This window comes from Hypanus sabinus, chromosome 7 (assembly GCF_030144855.1).
Source record: "Hypanus sabinus isolate sHypSab1 chromosome 7, sHypSab1.hap1, whole genome shotgun sequence".
Lineage (NCBI taxonomy): Eukaryota > Metazoa > Chordata > Chondrichthyes > Myliobatiformes > Dasyatidae > Hypanus > Hypanus sabinus.
In genome coordinates this window covers 135,446,554-135,464,341 of record NC_082712.1, presented here as the reverse complement: position 1 = coordinate 135,464,341, position 17,788 = coordinate 135,446,554, and the positions used below count along the sequence as shown (strand labels likewise).

The 17,788-nt window shown below is 42.0% G+C and overlaps 1 protein-coding gene and 1 long non-coding RNA gene across 7 annotated transcripts in view; one reads left to right on the top strand and one right to left on the bottom strand.

Moving 5' to 3' along the window:
* Window positions 1-3,340, bottom strand: part of LOC132397232 (uncharacterized) — a 49,346-nt gene extending 46,006 nt beyond the window's left edge. The window contains exon 1 of one of the 2 annotated variants that reach the window (XR_009513314.1): window positions 2,894-3,340. This is a non-coding gene — a long non-coding RNA (uncharacterized LOC132397232). The remainder of the gene's footprint in view (window positions 1-2,893) is intronic. The other variant, XR_009513313.1, reaches the window with a different exon arrangement.
* Window positions 2,665-17,788, top strand: part of LOC132397231 (uncharacterized) — a 74,649-nt gene continuing 59,525 nt past the window's right edge. The window contains exon 1 of one of the 5 annotated variants that reach the window (XM_059975697.1): window positions 2,665-2,875. The gene's annotated coding sequence lies outside the window, so the exon portion shown is untranslated. Of the gene's footprint in view, window positions 2,876-13,513; window positions 13,587-13,803; window positions 14,030-14,333; window positions 14,711-17,788 lie in introns of those variants that run through there. The other 4 variants (XM_059975698.1, XM_059975695.1, XM_059975694.1 and 1 more) reach the window with 4 other exon arrangements.

The following is a 17,788-nucleotide window of genomic DNA, read 5'->3' as shown; positions in this document are numbered from 1 at the left end:
TCCCCGGGCGCGGATGCTGTAGGGGGCACATATTCACAGTCCTGCATAGGCTTTTCCCCTTGCTGGTGAAGCAGACTTGGTGCCCTTTTGGGACTGGCCTTTATGCCGGCGCACTGGCTATTTGTGAGCCGGTTCGAGTGCGCTAGGAAGTGGGTCGCCACAAAGGCATACTTACTTCAGGGGAAGCTCACCTAAACTTCATTCTGGGTGTGCATCATGTCACCTTTCTGCTCATTAGACGCTACCATGAGCAAATATGTCAACAAGGCCTGCGTTTTAGAAGTAAGGATGGTTAAAGACTGTTTTCAAGTCCAGTCTCTGAGATTATCCTTCTTTTGTCAAAGACTTAATGAAGTGATCACTTGATTTTTAGGTTCAGTAGTTAAGTTTAACATGCTATGGATGCCAGGCAGGGAGCATTCTGACCTCTAGAGGCACAGTTCATTTTGCATGGACATCACTTCCTGTATGTAAGCTGTTTTTTGTATCACTTCCTGTGCAGGTTTGTTTGGATTTGACTTGAGGCACACAATAGAGTGACACACATCTCTATCCACTCTATATTTACTCTTGAAACAGCAATGTCTTCAAAAGTAAGAGATCTTAGTAAATCCCTGAAGATGAAATCCATCTCACATGATTTTTGAGAAGTTGCTTGCTTGCTCCATAGTTGCGTATAGACACAGAGTAAGGGCAGTAGACAGAGTGTAGATAACTCTCATCTTATCCTCACATGTACACCAGGATAAGCAATGGACATGTTCTCCAAAACAAGCCAACAACTAAAGTGGCATGATATGTTGTTCCTGATGCTCTAGTGCAGCCACCTGGGTCTACAAAGCTGAATGAGGCAACCACCTGAATCAAAAGCAGATAATACAGCAGGCCGCAGGAGACCTCCAAAGTACTTCTTCTAGTGTTAGATTATTTAAGAACAGCATAAGAAAAAGAACAAGATGCTCTATCATGTGGAGCACAGGGGAGAGCACAGTAGTACATCAAGGTAAATACAAATTACACAGCCACTCTTTTTACACCACCTTAAACCATCTGTCAGAGTCTCTTCCAGAAATTACGTATTTTATTTGAAACGTGGGGAAAACAGAAGTTTTGTGTCGGGGAATACTTTGCATCTAGTGGTCATAATACCATTAGTTTCAAGGTAATTATGGAAAAGGATAGGTCTCGTCCTCAGATTGAGATACTAAATTGGAGAAAGGCCAATTTTTATGGTGTCAGCAAAGATCTGGCAAATGTGAGTAGAGACAGGTTGTTTTCTGGCAAATGAATACGTGCCTTCAAAAGTGAAATTTGGAGAGGGCAGAGTTTGTATGTTCCTGTCAGAATAAAAAGCAAAAGATAACAGGTTTAGGGAACCTGTGTTTTTGAGAGATATTGAGGCTCTGATTAAGAAAAGAAAGGAGGTGTGTAGCTGGTATAGGCAGGTAGGAACAAATGAGATACTTGAGGAGTATAAGAAATAAAACATAACACTTGAAGAAGGAACTCAGGAGAACTAAAAGAAGGCATGAGGCTCCTGTAGCAGACAAGGTGAAAGAGAATCCAAACACACAGTCAAAGCAAGGTCGTGGCAAGTAGAGTCAAGGTCAAAGCAGAATCATGGTGTCCCTGAGTGTGAGAAAAGTCCCAATGTCTGACCGATTTAATCGTCGGGCTGAATTGGAAAGTTTGGGTATGGGGCAACTCATGGCCCCAGAACAGTCCAAGAGCAAGGAACAACCGATGTTTGGATGGTTTAAGTGCTGGGCCAGATTGAAAAGGCCAGCATGTCAGAACCAGAGGTGAAGTGACGGCTGGTTCTGCTCACCGATCCATGACGTTTACACAGCTCGACGCTGAAATGCAGTGCCATCTGCAGTGATGCCTGGCTTTGCATCTTTCATAAAACTCCAGTTCAGAAGCTATATGCTCACTTTTACTACTTGCATGATTTTTTTTCCTCTCAGCACATTGGACTTTTAATGTTTTTTTTAATGGGTTTTTCTGGAGTTTCTTTGTATTGTGGCTGCCCGTAAGGAGACAAATCTCAAGGCTGTATAATGTATACATACTTTGATAATAATTGTACTTTGATTCAGGAACAGTTTCTTCCCCTCTGCATCCAATTCCTAAATAGACGTTGAACCCTTGAACACTACCTCACTTTTTTAATATATATTATCTCTGTTTTTGCATGATTTTTAATCTATTCAAATACGTATACTGGAATTGATTAATTTATTTATTATTATTTATTTTTTCTTCTTTTTCTAGATTATGTATTGCATTGTACTGTTTGCTGCTAACTTAACAAATTTCACGACACATGCTGGTGATAATAAACCTGATTCTGATTCTGAACTACAATTGGAAAACTGTGTTCATGCCATTGGTTTGTAAACTACCTATGTGAAATACAAGGTGTTGTTTCTACGTTTTGTGTTCGGCCTCACTGGCAGCAGAGAGACCAAGAATGGACAGGTCAGTGTGGGAATTTGAAGAGGAAATGAAATGGCATGCGTGGAATGACTTTGCAGACCAATCAAAGGGACTCTGTGAAATGGTCATCCAATCTGCGTTTGGTCTCGCCAATAAGAGGAGGCCACAACAAGGGCACTGGTTGCAGAAGGCAAGCTTGGGGGAGGTGCATGTGAATCTTTGCTTTAACTGGAAGGACTGTTTAGGCCTCTGGATGGTGGTGAGGAAGGAGGTGGCAGGACAAGATATAAAATATTGGTTAGGCCACAACAGAATAATAGTTGCCACACTCCAGGAGAGGAGATTCACCATGAGAAGAGACTGGATAGGCCTGGACTTTTTCCCTTGAATTGAAAGAAACTGAAGGAGTATCTAGCAAAAGGACACAAATGTTGCAGTAAGTGTGTTAACTTACCTGCTGATCGAGGTGGGGACTAGCCGTGTAAGGAGCTTTGCTGCTCCTCCCATAAACTTCCGTTTAGCTGATGATGTTAGGGCACCGGTAGGGTTTAATTCTAGCATTTGATAACCTTACAGTCTCTTTTCCTCTCAGTTCACTGCGGGCCAGGCAGACGATAGGTACTGTGGGGTCAGTGGGTGTTGTGCTGCATTAATGGCCCGTGTGCACACTTTAGTTAATTATTTGCCACATCCGTATGTTCAGTGTCTGTTTGGTCCTGCCACTTCAGGCACTCCATTTGGATAAGTATCTGTAACTGAGTTTAGCTTGAAGGGTTATTAATTGTTTAGTGTAGTTTTGTAATTTAGAGGGCTTTGATAAGTACTTGTTTGACTTAGATGTTTGGTTGAGTGTTTCACTGTTTGTCTTGTAAATAAATAGTCAACCTGCTTAATCGCAATTAATGTCTTCTGTCCCACTTCCAAATCTGCAAATCTGTTTCCCCGTAGCAACAAAATTGTGGGCCATTGGTAACAAGAATGTTTCCTCCATAGCAAAGGGGAGCTAAAACTAGAGGCATGTGTTGAGGGTATGCTGTAACAAGCGTAGACAGAATCTGATTTCACTCAGAGGTTGATGTGGCATCTGGAACACCATCAACATAGTTGCATCACAAGGCTGTCTACTCCCTTTATACATCTGACTGTGTGGCTAAGCACAGCTCCAATGCCATATTCAAGTTTGCTGATGACAGCACTGTCATTGGCCAAATCAAAGGTGGCAATGAATCAGCATACAGGAGGGAGATGGAAAAACTGGCTGAGTGGTGTCATAACAACAACCTCTCACTCAATGTCAGCAAGACCAAGGAACTGATTATGGACTTCAGGAGAGGGAAACCAGAGCCAATCCTCATCTGAGGATTAGAGGTGGAGAGGGTGAGCAGGCATCAAGTTCCTGGATGTTACTATTGCAGAAGACCCAGTGCAATTGTGAAGAATGTACGGCAGCAACTCTACTTCCTTCAGAGTTTGCTGAAGTTGAACATGACTTCAAAAACATTGACAAACTTCCATAAATGTGGAGTGGAAAATATATTGACTGGCTGCATCCTGACCTGGTTTGGAAATACCAAAGCCTTTGAATGCAAATCCTACAAAAGGTAGTGGATTTGGCACAGCACATCATGGGTAAAGCCTTCCCAACCAATGAGTACATCTATATGAAACACTGTCATAGGAAAGCAGCATCCATGACCAGAGATCCCACCACCCAGTTCATGCTCTCTTCTTGCTGGTAGAAGGTACAAGTGCCTCAGGACTTGCACCACCAGGTTCAAGAACAGTTACTACCCCTCAACCATTAGGCTTTTGAACAAAAGATGATAACTGCACTGAATTGTCCATCCACTAAGATGCCCCACAACCAGTGATCTCACTTTAACAACTCTTTGTCTCATTATCTCATGTTCTTGTTATTTATTGCTATCTATTTATATTTGCATTTTCATAGTTTGTTGTCTTCTATACTCTGGTTGATCTTTCATTGATCCTATTACTATTCTACAGATTTGCTGAGCATTCCCATAAGAAAATAAATCTCAGGGTTGTACATGGTGATGTACAGTATACGTACTTTGAACTTGAAGTTTGAGAATGTAGTGGAGAATGGTACTATCCCAACACTTATGAAATATTTAACCAAGTAATGGGAATCACCAGGGCATAGAAGGTTATAATGAAATACTAGTAACTAGTGGGTGGGGGGGGGGGGGTTGGTGTGTGTGTGTGTGTGTGTGTGTGTGTGTCTATGTCTATGTGTGTGTGTGTGTGTGTGTCTATGTGTGTGTGTGTGTGTGTGTGTGTGTGTGTGTGTGTGTGTGTGTGTGTGTGTCTGTGCGTGTGTGTGTCTGTGCGTGTGTGTGTGTGAGTGAGATGGCTGTCATGGACATGGTAGCCAAAAGAATCAGTTTCTGTGCTTTATGACTCCGTGACCAAGAAACAAAATTTACGTAAAAATACAGTAAAAATGAAAAAAAAATCATCAAAACAAATCCTGAAAATTGGTGGAAAAAGCCAAAATACAAAAAAGCTAAACACAGGAGATTCTGTAGATGCTGGAAATCCAGAGAAACACACTCAAAATGCTGAAAGAACTCAGCAGGTTAGGCAGCATCTAGGAAAGAGGAATGAAGAGCTGATGTTCTGGGCCAAGACCTTCATCAGGACTCATTAATACGTTAAACTGAATTTCAGTTCTTGCATTAAGTTCTTGCAGATCATGTCTAACAAGCATGATAGAGTTCTTTGAGGAGGTGACCAGGTATATAGAAGAGGGTAGTGCAGTGGATGTGATCTACGTGGATTTTAGTAAGGCATTTGCTAAGGTTCCACATGGTAGGCTTATTCAGAAAGTCAGAATGCATGAGATCCAGGGAAGTTTGGCCAGGTGGATTCAGAATTGACTTGCCTGCAGAAAGCAAAGGGTTTTGGTGGAGGAGTACATTTGGATTGGAGGGTTGTGATTAGTGGTGTCCCACAAGGATTGGTCCTGGGACCCCTACTTTTCATGATTTTTATTAACGACCTGAATGTGGGGGTGGAAAGGTGGGTTGGCAAGTCTGCAGACAACACAGAGGTTGGTGGTGGTGTGGATAGTGTTGAGGATTGTCGAAGATTGCAGAGAAACATTGATAGGATGCAGAAGTGGGCTGAGAAGTAGCAGATGGCGTTCAACCCGGAGAAGTGTGAGGTGGTACACTTTGGAAGGACAAACTCCAAGGCAGAGTACAAAGTAAATGGCAGGATACTTGGTAGTATGGAAGAGTAGAGGGATCTGGGAGTACGTTTCCACAGATCCCTGAAAGTTGCCTCACAGGTAGATAGGGTAGTTAAGAAAGCTTATGGAGTGTTAGCTTTCATAAGTCAAGGGATAGAGTTTAAGAGTCACGAGGTAATGATGCAGCTCTATAAAACTCTGGTTTGGCCACACTTGGAGTACTGTGTCCAGTTCTGGTCGCCTCACTATAGGAAGGATGTGGAAGCATTGGAAAGGGTACAGAGGAGATTTACCAGGATGCTGCCTGGTTTAGAGAGTATGGATTATGATCAGAGATTAAGGGAGCTAGGGCTTTACTCTTTGGAGAGAAGGAGGATGAGACATGATAGAGGTATACAAGATATTAAGAGGAACAGACAGTGGACAGCCAGCGTCTCTTCCCTAGGGCACCACTGCTCAATACAAGAGAACATGGCTTTAAGGTAAGGGGTGGGAATTTCAAGGGGAATATTAGAGGAAAGGTTTTTACTCAGTGGTTGGTGCATGGAATGCACTGCCTGAGTCTGTGGTGGTGACAGATACACTAGTGGAATTTAAGAGACTACTAGACAGGTATATGGAGAAATTTAAGGTGCGAGGGGATATACGGGAGGCAGGATTTAAGGGTCGGCACAACATTGTGGGCTGAAGGGCCTGTGCTATGCTGTACTATTCTGTGTTTTACTAGAAAGTATTGTAATTTAATGAACTTGATAATTTGTAAATATTTTTCACCTATTAAAAAAAACAATCTTGATAGAAAAGACGTGGGAAAACTAATTATACTTCTGTTTATGAGATATTCTACTTTATTAGCCTGCTCATGCGTCCCGATGAAGAGTCTCAGTCGAAAATATCAGCTCTTTGGTCTTCTCCATAGATGCTGCCTGACCTGTTGAGGTCCTCCAGCACTTTGTGTGTGTGTTACACAAAAGATTAGATTTTTTACTATGATTAGATATTACTGTGTATATTTGTTATTAAGCCCAAAAGACTATGTACTGTTGTCAGCATATGTTATCAGGATAGAAGTACTTCATGTGCTTGAATGAAAATCTTTTGTTTAACAGAAATTATGAACCACTTGCTTTAAAATTTCCTATACACAGCAGACAAATCTGCTCACACAAATGGCTATTCATATATTAAACGAAATAATTTCATATCTTGCATTAGGTTACAGGAAAATAATGTAATTCAATGAAATTTATAATTTATATTTCACTTTTAAAAAATTCACACCTAGATAAAAAAATCCCTGTGAAAACAAATTGTAATTCGGTTTGAGATATTCTACATTATTAGCCAACTGCTTATATTGCGAACCAAAACTTCCTAGAATTAAGAGCTCCCAGTCACAGTGTCCATCATCAAGGACTCCACTCTGTGCTCAAAGGCCAGTGGCATGGATGGGTGACCAAGGGCATCTGTGGATGTCAGGCAGTCCTAGGTTCAGATAAGTCCATGCAAGCAGGAGAAACGAGGAGGCACAAGGACTGTGCCTCAGTGTGCCCAGTGCTTAAGCCTGCAGTTCAGGATCCCACCATTGGCTAGTCCATGATTGTTATCGAAGTTTGGAGCCCAAAGATCAATCGGAAGTTGAAGCCTAGAAACTGAAGACTAGAGACTTCAGGCCTTTCTTGGAGTTGGAGTATAGTCCGTGTGTGTGTGGTGGGTGGAAGGGAGTAAAGTGGATTGTTTTGCTTTTCCTGTGTTCTGTGTTGCTCTGTCGAGCATTGTGGACATGCTATGTTGGCACCACAATGTGTAGCGACGTTTGTGGGGTGACCCCTGTACATCCCTAGACGTGTTGGGTGGTAATGTAAATGACACGTTTCACGGTAGGGTTTGATGTATGTGTGATGAATAAATCTGAATCTGAATCCAAACCAAACAACTGAAAACCCCACATAGATTTGTTTCTGTAAATTTGATTTGGAATGCCCATACAATCCAAATCACCCAGTCATATCCAATTTATCTGAGCTTTGTGCCAGCCAACAAGCACATGGGGCTGCCTAAATCTGCAGCAAATTGTCACTGGGATATAATTAAATAAAATCAATTTATTACAAGCAGGATGCAATTGTAATCCTCTGCTGTTTGTTTTGTCATGACCACTCTTTAAAGGAGCTTTGTGTTCCCCTTTGGCTGAGTGCAAGACTCTTGAATGATATTTGCATTTCCACTTCCCCTCAATGAGCCAAACTGGCCAGTTAACCAACAGAGTGTTCCAGTAGTCTTAATTGCAACAGCAATTTGCATGTCTTTAGCACCTTTGATGCAGTAAAATGTTCCGAGGTGGTTGATCCAATTGATTCAAATGAAATTTGACACCAGGCTACATGAGGAGATGTTGGGATACAAACTCTAAAACTTCACCAGGAAGCTTCATTTCAGGGCAATTTTCAAGGGGACAATAAGAGGCAGTGGGTTCAAGAGAAAATTCCATATCTTCATGTCTAGGTAGTGTATAAACACAATTTAGGAAGATGCAAGAGGATGGGCTTGCAATGGTAATTAAAGGATTTTAGGACTGAGGCTAAAGAAATAACAAGAAACAACTTCAAAGAGGTAGTAACATATAAGTAAATCTGCTGATTCTCACAACTATCTTGACTATACTTCTTCCCACCCTGTCTCCTGCAAAAGTTCTATTTCCTTTTCTCAGTTCCTTTACCTCTACCGCATCTATCCCCAGGATGAGGTTTTCCTTTCCAGAGCATCAGAGGTAACTTTTTTCTTCAACGAATGGGATTTCCCTTTCCCCCACTATTGATGCTGCCTGCATCTCTACCATTTCACAGACATTCACACTCATCCCATCCTCCCTGCCGCCTTAACAGTGATAGAGTCCTTCTTGTCCTTACCTATCACTCCACAAGCCTCTACTTATGGGGTAACATACTACACCTATCCATTCACTTCCTCCCTCACCTGTGAGTCTGCAGAGGTCATCTATTTCATTCAGTGCTCCCGATACAATCTCCTCTACATTGATGTGACCCATCGTTAATTAGCAGACTGCTTCATTGAGCACCTCTGCTCCAGCCACCAAAAGCTGAACTTCCTGGTGGGCCCAACATTTTAATTCCCATTCCCATTCCTGTTCTGACATGTTGGACCATGACCTCCTCTTGTGCCATGATGAGGCCACTTTCAGGGTGGAGGAACAACACCTTATATTCAGTCCGGGTCATCTCTAACCTGAGGGCATGAATATCTCCAGTAATAAAAAATGTTTCAGTCCTCAACCCCTCTTCTATTTCCCACTCTGGCCTCTAACCTCTTTCCACCAGCCTATCACCTCCCTTGGTGCATCTCTTCCTTCCCTTCTATGGTCCACTTTCTCACCTATCAGATTCCTTTACTTTTCCCACACACCTGACTTCACCTATCACCTTCTACCTATCCTTCTTCCTCTTCCTCTTCCTCTCCCTCACTTTTTTTTAATTCTGTCGTCTTCCCCCTTCCTTTCCAGTTCTGAAGAAGAGTCTTGGTCAAAGCATTAACTGTTTATTCATTTCTATAGATGCTGCCTGATCTGCTGAGTTCCTCCAGCATCTTGAGTATGTTGACTTGGATTGCCAGCATCTGCTAAAGTTCTTGTGTTTATGATTAATAGACAAGGACGTGACATTACATAAAATCAAAAAATACTGGAAATTTCAGGTCAGGCACTATCTACAGAAAGAGCAATAGCTAACATTTCGTATGGATGACATTTCTCTATTTCAGTTTTCCAGTATTAACAGTGTTTTGAATTTTTTAAGTCAAGTTTTGCTGGATCAGAGTAAATCACCAAGTATCGAGGAACAGAGGGAGCATATATTCACAGACTATATGGATAAAGTGGTTAAAAAGGTAACAACAAAAAAATCGTTGGAAGAACTCAACAGTTCAGGCTGCATCTATGGTGGGAATTGAATTGAAATGAATTGACTTGAGTTGAATTGAATTGACTTTATTACTTACATTCTTCATATATATAAGGAGTAAAAATCTTTACGTTACACCTCCGTCTAAATGTGCAATGTGCCATTTATAGTAATTTATTATAAATAGTGTGTACAACAGGACAGTTAATATAACATAGAAATACAGTTGCGTCAGCATGAATTAATCAGTCTGATGGCTTGGTGGAAGAAGTTCTGAACTGGAGCCTGTTGGTCCTGGCTTTTATGCTGTGATACCGTTTCCCAGATGGTAGCAGCTGGAGCAGTTTGTGGTTGGGGTGACTTGGGTCCCCAATGATCTTTCGGGCCATTTTTACACACCAGTTTTTGTAAATGTCCTGAATAGTGGGGCAGTTGACATTTTGAGTCAAGTTCCTTCACCTGAAAGAAAGAGGCTGTATAAAAAGTTGGCAAGAAGGGGCAGAGCAAGAGCACACTGCTGAAGAGGGGTGATCGGCAGGAGTAGAACAGCTAGCAGGTGAAAGGTGGAAGTGACTAAAGGCTGAGGATGATTGAATCTGATTGGAGAGGAAGACTGAGCAGTGAGGGAGATCAGAATGGCATGTGGTGAGGAGTGGTGGAGGGGAACCAATGAAAAGTTTGTGTGGGTGATAGACAGATGGAAAGTGGGCGGAGAGGAAAGAGAGATCATGATGGGAGCCAAGTGAATTATGAGGACAGAGGAAAGTAAAAAGGGGGACCATTATGAGAAGTTGGAGAATTCAGTGTTAACACTGTCAAGACAGAATGAAGTGAGGGCTTCTCTACTTTGTATTTAGCATCATTTGTCAGTGTGGGAATGGGAAAGAGAAATAAACTAGCTGGCAACTGGAAAATCTAGGTGGTCATGGTGGAGCAAGCACAGGTGCTCAGCAAAACAGTCACCCCATCTGGTAAAAAGGTATACAGGATGCTTTCTTTAATTAGGCATGGCACTGAATAAAATAAATTATGATTGAATTGTACAAGTTACGTCTTGATTATTGTTTTGATTATGATATGATACTACAGGTGCAGATGTGACAGAAGAGGTTACACCCGGCATTGCAGAATTGCACCAGAGAGGACTGTGAAGTTAATTGAATTGTACAACATCATGAGGAATCTGGACCGAGTAAATAGCAATGACCTAAGATCCTGGGTAAAGGGGTCAAAAAAGGAACACATTGTCTTAAAGTAATTGGAGAAGGAGGAAAAATGTTTTCATGATGAGGGAGGTGAGGTCCTGCTTAAAAATGTGCAGAGTCTGAAACCTTCATCAGTTCTTGATATGCCCGGATGTGTACTTGAAATGCTAATGGTTGAAGTGCACTGGATGCAGTGCCAGAGGATGCATTTCTAAGGATGCAGTGCTGGAGGATGAGAATAGGATGGGAAACTCTTTTTGGAACATCACAAATAACCTGATGTTCTGTATAGTTTATGAAGATGGGCTGATGGCTAAATGGGATCTGGGTGATTATGAAGATGAGCAATAGAGTTTTGAATGAAAATCAAAAATCTTAAATAAAGATAGGAAATACTGGAAACACTCACCAGGTTAAGCAGTATCTGTGGAGGAAAGAAAGCCAATGTTTCAGGTTCAAGAGACTTTAATCAAAATTGGAAAAAAATATTTTCCATTTCTGATGAAGAATATTCTACCTAAGGCTTTAATTCTTTTTCTACAGACATTGCCTGAAATAGAGCATTTTGTGTTTTTATTTGAGTTGAAGACAAGTTTGTTAACGGAGGAAGGAAAATGAATGAGAATAGGGAATCAGCAAAATTAAACTGAGGTGGTGGTATGGGGAGGGAATTAAGTGATGAAGAGGATATGGGATCAAAAGTTCATTTTGGGTACAAAGTTTATCCCAATATTGTATACTGTCTTGCTCAACTTTAGGTAGTGGCCAACCAATAAAATAATTTACCAGGACATGTAGATTGTGATAAAGACTAAAGTAAATGCTTTGGTGTTCCATTGAATAGAAAAACCTACAAAAATAGTGAATACATCCAGTCCATCACAAGTAAAGCCCTCCCCACCACTGAGTACATTTACAAGGAGCGCTGTCACGGAAAAGCAGCCTCGGTCATCAAGAATCCCCCATCATCCAGGCCATGCTCTCTTCTGCTGCCATCAGGAAGAAGGAGAAACAGGAGCCTCAAGTCCCACACCACCAGGTTCAAAACAGTTATTAACCCTTAAACATAAAGCTCTTAAACTAGAGCACAACTCTGAAATGATCCCACAGTCTATGGACTCAACAACTTATGTTCTCTATATTTATTGCTTATTTATTCATTATTATGTGTTTTTCTTCTTTTGTATTTGCACAGTTTGTTGATTTTTGCACATTGGTTGTTTGTCTTGTGTGCAGATTTTCATTGATTCTGTTGTGTATCCACTGTGAAGGCCAGTGAGAAAATAAATCTTGGGTGGTATATGTACTTTAATAATAAATTTACCATTAATATTGAACTTTATTTTCTGGTCTTCCAGTAATGGATGCTATATAAACAGCTGAGAGTTTAGAAGTGGTGGAGGAGCCGATGAGGGAGATGAGCTTGTTTTCAGTATATGTCAAATTTATCATTGTATGGGTTTTTGAATGATGTCATGAAGAAATGGTGCGTAGGTGAGAAATGGTGGGATAAGGGAACATGCTGATTCTTGGGTAACTCTGGTGCCAGGCAAATGATTCCCCATGTATTTGGGAAAACAGGAATCCAAACTCAATCCAACTGGGGGAAAAGGACAGCATGGTCAAATGCTGTGTAAAGACCTGCAGGTCAGTTGAGAATAATGAGGAGATATGGAAAGCAAACATAAGGAAATCTGCGGATGCTGGAAATTCAAACAACACGCACAAAATGCTGGTAGAACACAGCAGGCCAGGCAGCATCTATAGGGAGAAGTGCTGTTGACGTTTCGGGCCGAGACCCTTCGTCAGGACTAACCGAAATGAAAGATAGTAAGAGATAAGAGATATGGAAAGGTCTCATTTGCGAACATTCAGTACCAATAAAGAAATAGAAGTTAGCTTGAAGCATGGGACAGATTGGACAGAGTTTGCTTCTTGATGCGTCATAAATGCATTTGAGCAATAGACCCAGTAGACTGCCAGAATATACATCACTGTAAGAGTTTACAGCACTGTGTGATGTTCTGCACTCTGGCATGCCTTTCGTTTTCCGTGTGTGTGTGGGTAGAGGGGGTGAGTTGGTGTTTGAGGATTACCCTTATTTGGCTTCCTAATGACTGGTTTTGGCAGCCAGCCTTCCGAGAAGCTCCTAATTCGGGTCTCTCAGGATTTCGTCAATTACGTGTTGAAATTGCACTACTGTATCCAAGGGAAACTAGCCAATGGCAGCAAGGCGGCATCCCAATTGTTCAATCTCGGTAGATATGAGTCGGAGTTTTCAATGAGAGGGGGTCGACGAGAGAAGGGACAGATGGAAGAGATTGGTGCGTCGTGACACTGGTGGATGGCTTATTATATTATCACCAAACTCCAGATCTCTACCAGGTGGGGATAGCTATAAAGTCCGTTCACACAACGCTTCTCTGCAGCCAGTATATGGCTCTTTTGTCAAAAATAATTTTAATGTAAGCAATTTGTGGAGTATTTCTAATTACTAACCGCAAAATGCAAGGTAGGACGCTGCATTTTTTATTCGATTTAATGCTTTTATTACCTAATCTTAAAATGCAATAGATACTGGATTGCTCCGTGCTGTTAGGTTTGCGGGTTGGGTTTGTGGAGAATTCAGACCTGTTTAGACAATCTGTTTTCTGCAAATAAATCAAATGCACGCACCGTCAATGAATCAACAGTGGCAAAGCATAGAGGGAAATCCAGGAAATTATCACATTAACCCGGTGTCTAGGAACGAGCGGAATAGCATCAGCGTGCAAATTACCGAGCTGTAAATGGAATAATTTGGTAATGGTATGTTTTTTTTGTGCAAATGTATTTTACTGTGCTTCGAAAGTAATCTCTTAGGCTCTATGGGACGTCCCGAGCTCACGATGGGCACCGTTTCTGTATATATTTTTCTAATTAGTAAAGCAAGGCGCGGGGTGGGGGGGGGGGAACTCCTGGGTATTTAAACATTTATAATTTGCTTTGAAGGCGGGCATATCAATTGGGCGACGTGCTTTCAAAAAGCGGCACGATGATAAGCGGCCAGCTGGATTTCCGTGGAGAATTGAACGCAGGGTGAATGAAGGCAGTGTTGTGTGTGCATCTCAGGCTTAAGGGCGCCTGGACCCACGACCCCCGCTGATCGGCCGCAGGAAAATCACAGCAACGGCGGGGATGGTGCGGGGAACGCCTGGATCTGGTCCGGGCGGGCTGCCCACCATAGAGCCTGCTCATTGTGGCAGAGCAGGGTAAGTGGGGGGCGGGGGCGAGAGGTCCGCTTTCCATTATCTACAGCGGCAGCAAACCGCTCAGTGAGTGGCCTGTCCTGATCGCATACATAATCAGACGTGATCTCCGGCTAATAAGGTTTATTGGAGATTAGTGAGTTGTTTCCAGAGGTAACTGTAAGACGCTGAATGAGGCTGAGCGTTAGGATTCGCATTCCGGTCACACACGAGCGGTGGGGCCGGCCTCGAGTTGGCCGAGCTGGCCGAGCCTGTGCGCACTGTGGCGAAACCGCAAGGTCCGTTCACTTCCAAACGCAGCGTGACTCTGTGTTTCCCGTAGCCGTGCCCGTTGAATGATGTGCATTTCACCGGGGTACAAGATGTCCAGTTGAATGATTGACTCTCCGTGCGTCCGGCGGACCCACTAGATAAATGTTGAAGTGTTCTTCGGAGGCAGAGCAGGCAATGACGTTGTCTTTATTTGGTCTACATTTCGCCGAGATTGTGGTTTCAGTGCACACTACTGAAAATTACCTCCCTTAGAGGAGTCAGTCGGTGGAACGAACAGAATAGTGCGCCATCAAGTCCCTCTTCGCTTGATACTTTGAACGAACAATGACGGGAACCGGTGGTCGCGAGTTTTTAAGGTTTGAACAATCTCTTCAAGATTCGTCGCCACTGTAGCTAATGCGGTTAACCAAGGTAAAAACCACATGGGAGTGGACTGATCTTGCATTCGATGTGATTTCTGCTACATTCCGGTCCTGATGAAGGGTCTCAGCCCGACACGTCGACTGTACTCTTTTCCATAGATGCTGCTTTAGCCTGCTGAGTTCCTCCATCTTTTTGTATGTGTTCCCCAGATTTACAAACGCTTAACACCCAAAGGTCTCCTACCTGTGCATATGACAATAAACTCGACTTCTTAGTGGTGGTGAAAACAGTCAGCACATTAGGTCTAACCAAAACTAATTCATTCTTGGCATTAGAAAAATGCAAAACAACCATCACCAAGACCATTGGTGGATAATGTCACCAGTAACTTGCATATCAGCTCACAGGCAGCTGGAAAGTTCAAAATATAACTGATTGCAGTCTTGTTAATTATTCTGCTAGAGTTTTGTACCAGAGATGACTCTGCAGTTCTGCTCACTACCACATCTTCCACATGAATAACCTTCCACCCTAATGCTGTTGTAATTTCCATTGGTGGCCCACTGTTCTTTTCAGTCATTGGATTTCAGCAGTAGCCCTTTTCTGAGTATAGAGTAGCACTTGAATCAACAACTTACAGACTTAAGAGCAAGAGCTGTATCTTCCAATAGGATGAGTCAACATTTTTCAGAGACTTGACAATGTAGAAGTTGCATTGAAATTGACTTTGGCTCAAGTGTCAAATACGCGTTGGGGGTGGGGGGAGGAGAGACAAACTTAAAATAATGTGACATCCATTTACAATAGAGATCAGGAGAGACTTCTGAATCCTGATGGATGTGAAGCATTCAAATTCTCTATCCAACAAGCTTTGTGAGCTTATTGAAGAGTACATTTAGAGAGTTATGGGGCTATTAAAGGGTAATGACACTGAGATAAAAGATCAGCCACACAAGTTCATCGAGATGTTCAAACATTTGTGGCTGACTCCTGCTTCTGCATCTTATGGCAAATTGTACTGAGGTACAGTGGAAAACTTGTCTTGCATACAGATCATATAGATCAATTCATTACAATAGTACATTGAGGTAGTACATGGTAAAACAATAGGAGTGCCGAAAGAAGTGTTAGAGTTGCAGAGAAAGGGAAGTACTGGTGCAAGGTCAGAACAGGGTAGATCATATTCCATTTAGACAGGTCTTGATATTGATGTTTCATTTTTACTCCAAGTATGAATAACATGTTGGCATGCTTTTCAATGTGAAAGTAGTCGGAGAATGCAAGGCACTACTGTATCCTAGCTTGTTGCTGAATTGTGCTGTGGCATCTGGTTTCAAAACAAAAGTTATGAAGCTCATTTACATAAAAGCTGGGTTCAGAATTGAATAAAATTTAGCTTCATTTTAGGATTTAATTGAAAATTGGAAATACTTAGCAAATCAAATAGAAATGGTTAACATTTTGTATTTATAACTACATCAAAACTGACAGAAGGTAGATATTTGTATAATGATGAGAAAGGATCCCTCATGAGAGACTCATCCAGAAAGCTATGAGGCATGGGATAAGTGGAATCTTGGCTGTTTGGATAAAAAATTGGCTTAAAGGAAAAAAGCAGAGAGTAGTTGGGGAAGGAAAGTATTCTGCCTGGAGTTTGGTGACTAGTGGAGTGCCGCAGGGTTCTGTCCTGGGAACCCTGCTATTTGTAATTTTTATAAATGACCTGGATGTAGAGGCGGAAGGATGGGTGAGTAAGTTTGCGGATGATGGGGAGTTGTGGATGGAGCTGCAGGTTGTTGAAGGTTACAAGAGGATTTAGACAGGCAGCAGAGTTGGGCAGAAAAATGGGAGATGGCGTACAATCGGGATAAGTGTGAGGTGATGCATTTTGGAAGGACAAACCAGAAGACTGAGTACAGGATTAATGGTCAGTTACTTAAGAGTGTGGTTGAACAAAGGGACCTTGGGGTTCAAATCCATACGTCCCTCAAGGTCGCTGTGCAGGTTGATAGGGTAGTTAAGAAGGCCTATGGGATCCTAGGTTTCATTAATAGGGGGATTTAGTTCAAGAGTAGAGAGGTCATGTTGCAACTCTACAAATCTCTGGTGAGACCGCACTTAGAGTGTTGTGTTCAATTCTGGTCACCTCATTATAGGGTGTAGAAGCTATGGAGAGGGTGCAGAGGAAATTTACCAGGATGTTGCTTGATTTGGAGAACAAGTCATATGAAGCAAGGTTAGCAGAGCTGGGACTTCTCCCTTTAAAGCGTAGAAGAATGAGAGGGGACTAGATAGAGGTCTACAAGATTATGAGAGGCATAGATAGGGTGGATAGTCAGTACCTGTTTCCCAGGGCACCAATAGCAAACACCAGAGGGCATATGTACAAAATTAAGGGAGGGAAGTTTAGAGGAGACATCAGGGGTAAGTTTTTTACACAGAGGTTTGTGAGTGCCTGGAATGACTTGCAAGGGATGGTGGTGGAGGCTAAAACATTAGGGGCATTTAAGAGCCTCTTGGACAGGCACATGGATGAAAAAAAAATAGGGGGTTATGGGGTAGTGTGGGTTTAGTACTTTTTTAAGGATAAGGGTTGGCACAACATGGAGGGCTGAAGGGCCTGTTCTGTGCAGTAATGTTCTATGGATCTATTGTTCTATGGGAGAGGGCGAAAGTGAATATGATAGCATAGAATGCAGGAGAAAATAGTTGATGTTATGCAATGGAAAAGGTGTATTGAAACAAGCAGGGAAGCAAAGGTTGCTTAGAATGAGCTGTTAATAAGGATATGTAATAAGGAATTAGAAAATGGTTTATTCACTGTCCATACTGTGGTTATCTCTGTATCGGAGAGAACATATGCAGATTGGGTAATTGTTATGAAACATCTTCAGTTATTTGTAAATATGACCTGAGAATCTAGGTTGTCACTGAATTTCTCCATCCAACTCCCCAAATTCAGTCCTTGGTTTTCTGCATTGTTTCATTGAAATTTAGCAAAAGCTCAAGGAATAGCATCTTCTCCAAATGCACATTTTAATCTTTTAGATTTACTAGGTGACTTGAGCATTTGCTAGAAGTTACCTGTCCAGTGCTTTCTATTTCAAATTTCTCACCTTGGAGCTA